Genomic DNA, 4,797 nt, shown 5'->3' with positions numbered 1-4,797 from the left:
AATCTCGAGTGAAATATGTATATAGAGTATCAGGAAAAGATAAGGACTTGGTATTTATCAATATTAAATATAAAGGATGTATAATAATGGCGTTGTTAGATGCCATTAGAGTTACTTTGTAAACATGTGAAGGTACCAAGGGAATTTCAAAAGTATCCATATAAAATCGATGTTTCCAAGTCATAGGAGGTGAGTGAGCAAAAGGAGATAGGTCTTATAATCACCCAGTAAACAAGCGTTAAGAGTAAATTTGTCTATACAATCATAATAGTATTTTAAGGATATGCATCACCAATGGGTGGACTTTCCTTGGAAGTGGAAATTAACAATGAGATTTTTTTTCCTGTTTAAATAGAGGTGCATTACAATCTCGAACTAAGGTATTTTCCATATGTCACAAATATATCCATTAAACAAAGTACATTCAAACACCCTTATAGCACGAACTAAAGCATGCAAATTAAACTATGACATACATTGGTCAAATGAAAATACAATAACTAACCAGCAAAGTAACTATTTGACAGGAATCCATCATATGAGTGCAAAACTAACTTTGATGTAAACATGGAAACATAATTGAATTCATAAACAAACACAATTATTGACATTATGTTCAACTACAACATATTGACTCAAGACATTCACCAAGAACTCTTTGCCAAGACTCCATCATTCATTCATTTATCCACCCATTGATACCAAAATACGACACAACAAAATCATGGGAAACTAACAAATAACCTCCATATACTTTATATTAATGGTAAATAACAATAATACATATTGCAACGGGGTATCATACACCAGAATGAGAGTGATAAGACCATCATTGTCCATGTTGTATTAACCAGCTAACCCAAGTACATTTAAAATAATACTTGTTCAAAAAGGTCCCAAAAAGGTTAAGCGTTAATAGAAATAACATTAAGTTGAACGTAGTATACAAAGAACCCGCATCAAGCTAACAAAAATGTAATAGTAGCAATAGAACATAACAACAATAGATTGTACCAACAATAGAACATAACCATCCATAATCAACAACAAATCTTTATATAGCTTTAGTGTTTGGCATCACACTCCTAGGAAACCAACTCATCTAACCGACACACCATGATGATTTGTCCACATACATGTTGAGCTGCAACCGATTACTTCACCATATCGGAATGAATCACAACTAACTGCTCAAACAACTGGAGAGTGCAATATCAAATAAATAATCTTTCTGTTATGTTGCGGTCTTCGTGGCTTTCATCACACATCTTCTTGGTTTGTTGAACATTTGTATGGTTTGTTGGACATATGCACGGTTTTTTGGACTTTTGCACAGTCTATTGGACATTTGCGTGGTGTCCACCAACCTTTATTGTGTGTGATATCCCTTATTTCCTCCTTACCATGCAGTGTCTCTATATTTATCCACAATTTTCAAAAATTTCTCCTTTTTCCTTCTTAGCCCCAACACATGGACAACCATTCATATAGACCATGCCTGTCTTGAAGGTGGTCATCCATGTGTCTTCTTCTTTAACATGCATCTAGTGGTATCCCAATTTGAAATCCAACTTGATGAACTACTTGGAATGTTGCAATTGATAACAAATCATCAATCTTATAGAGAGGGTATTAATTTTTGAGTGTGGTCTTGTTCAATGCTATGTAGTTGATACACATTCACTAAGCCCCATCCTTCTTAGGAACTATGATGATAAATGAGTCACAAGGTGAGGTGCCTGGTTGAATTATTTCTTGCTCTAGCAACTACTACAATTATCTTTTCACTTCATTTGCTTGCAAAAAAAACCATTTATACAACCCAATATTTGGTATGGGGAGTCAAGCAACAATCATATCTCATGCTATACTTTCCTCTTAGGTGGTAACCCTTTAGGATTATAGAGCGACCCTTTGCATTCCTGCAACATCTCCTCCAGCCAATGTTTCTACTCTTTGGTAAATCCCTCTAGGGATTCCTTTACTCTTATCAATTCATTCGTGAGTTGATTCTCTCTTGAGAAAATAAATACAAGTTTGTACTAGAATTGATCAAATTTTTGGCTTGGTTACAAATTATTAGAGAACTATTTTATTTAACTTTATGTAAATTAATGATGGAAATCTTCTCATCCTTAATCAAGAAGTATCATTTTTCTCTCCTCATGAAGATCACATCTTTCGTATACATGTAGAGGCTTCCAAACACTTCACCACACACATCAAGGGGCACTACATATAACTCCACTTCATCAATAAAATTTTTACTTATAGAAAGTTTGATTTTACATTGTTTAGCGACCTTGAGGTATGCATCCTTATATACACATCCTAGTGGATATGGGCTAGGATGATCATGCACTTATATTCCAATATTATTTACCAGGTCATTTGTTATGAGGTTGGCCTATGAACCAAAATTGAATAGAACATCCACCTTGGTCTTTTTGACCGGTATATTAACATAGAAGAGTTTTTCATTTGCATATCTTCCTTATGATAAATGCTACTCAAATTCATATCCTTCTACACTAAAGTGCAAATAACGTTCTCATCCACATCTACAATACTTTCAACGATGTTGCATGAATCCATGGCTATGAAGTTCTTTTTCTTAAGATCCTCTTTAAAAATTTTAGGATCTATCTTCGGATGTAGCTTCCAACACTTATCTTCAGCGTGACCATCAAAATTACATTGGTTGTAGTGGTTGTTTGGCATCACTATGTTTATGCATACACCTTGAGGGTTTGACACGGTAATCAACTATTAGCTTAGCATGTTGAGCTAGCAACTATATGAAAACTTAAATCTATTATATTTTTTATGCATCTTTGCTTTATTTGGCATTGGTCTATGCCACCTACTTCACAACATATTGGGCATTATGATGCCCAATTAGTTGGGAGGTAGAGAATTAGAAGTCAATGGATCCCCTCGACGACTTAAAATGAATTCCTTAGAAAAGCTTATGAATTCAAGGATTGACATTTAAATGATTAGGGTTTGACATTTAAATTAGGACACAACTTGATCCATGGAGTCTTGAATCTATGAACTCCCAGAGTGGAAATTTTTTAACAAGATCATGCTAGCCAACTTGCCATAAAACATGCCATAAGACATGGGTGGAATACATGTATTAAAATTTTATTGAAACTTTCCTCACCTTTTAAATTTTTTAAAATCTTTTATGACTTGGAAAATAATCCTTATAAAATTTAAAAGAGGGATATAGAGGTTTTTTTGGTTTTTGTCTTTACTTTTATTTAATCATAAAACTCATGATAACCTTGTCCTTCATGATAAGATGTTAATGTGTTAAATAATATCATGACACATAGTGAATGATATTCTCAATACTAACTAATTGTCGAAACTTCCTCAAAACACAATGTGAAGATAAACATGAATTACAATCAATCATTAATAATATAAAACAAATAAGAAAACTCAATGCAACTAATCTTGAATTGATATTTGAGCAAAAAATATCCTATTAAATAATGTATATGCATTCACTAGAAGTGTCAAATTTTTGTGGTTGGTATTTACTTGTTATCTTCTTTAAGAAGACAATTTTTCCATCCTTCTCCCTTAACTCTAGAGCTCTCATGAAAATTTCTTGAAAAGGTCCAGACATTGTCATTCTTTTATTCACTTAAAACCTTCCTAATCAAAGAGCCTCTTCTATAATCTACTTTATGGATACAATATTACTTCCAACTACACTTCAAAAGTTTTTGGTTTTCATTTTCATTTTCTTCTAAGATTTAGAGGCAATTTGATATTGAAGTTTTATTTAAAGGAGCATGCCTTGGCAAGAAGTCAATTTCCTTTTCAATTCACTAATTCGATACTTCTATTTAAACCAAAAGGCTTACTTGGAAAGTTGGTATGAACGTCAAACTTCCCTTAAGTGGCCAATGTCACCTCACAACCTAAATTAGTATGGTAGTTTTTTTGACATTCCACATTTTATATCCATCAGTGATTACGAAGATTCAAGGTAGTGTACTTTATGAATGTTAAAGTTCATCTTAACACATATTACTCAATAGATGAATGATTTGTTTTAGATTATCATAATTGAAATCTTCATGTCATTTGCTTGGTAGTGAAGAGTGAGAGTGTTATTCTCCTTACCTAGGTTCAATTCCTGTTAGTAACCTATTGAGCTTTTAATTTTATATTCCTATGAAGACTTTGATCCATGTTGTTAACCTCAACTTGTGCCCTAAAGAATCCAATATTTAACCCAAGTACCATCCTCAAAATGAGGGGAAGTGCTTGGAGATTTTCCTTAAGATATGCTGCTTGGAAGAAAAAAGATGAAACCTTCATTAAACTTTTGAGGAGTTGCATTGAATTTTTATTATTATTAAAATTGAGATAATAGTAGTGTTATTTCTGGAGGTCGTTATTGTGTGCATGATGCGAGGATTGTGTCCAACGTTTTGGGTGGACACTCCACCCATCCCCACGGACCAAATGAAGCAAAATGATCATAAAGGAATGCATATAAGTTTAAATAGGTGTTAGAGATACGTTAGAGTACAACAATTAATGAGAGGATTCAAAAGTAAAAAGGAATGTTTGAGATGAATATTTAAATTTACTAAGAGTAATTAATGAATTAAATGATTTTTTATTGGAGATTAAAAAACAAGGGTTGAATAGATAAATTAGAAATAGTAATTAATGAAATTATTATTTTTTATATTAAGGGTAAAGAATAATGAATTAGAAAATAGAAAATAAATAAATAAATCCTTTATAACCAATAAATAAAAGATT

Source organism: Pinus tabuliformis, chromosome 8, assembly GCF_031772625.1.
Source record: "Pinus tabuliformis cultivar Carrire ecotype Pingquan chromosome 8, CPIR1, whole genome shotgun sequence".
In the NCBI taxonomy this organism is placed as follows: domain Eukaryota; kingdom Viridiplantae; phylum Streptophyta; class Pinopsida; order Pinales; family Pinaceae; genus Pinus; species Pinus tabuliformis.
The sequence above is the reverse complement of the archived record's forward strand: the minus strand, read 5'-3'. Positions refer to the sequence as shown.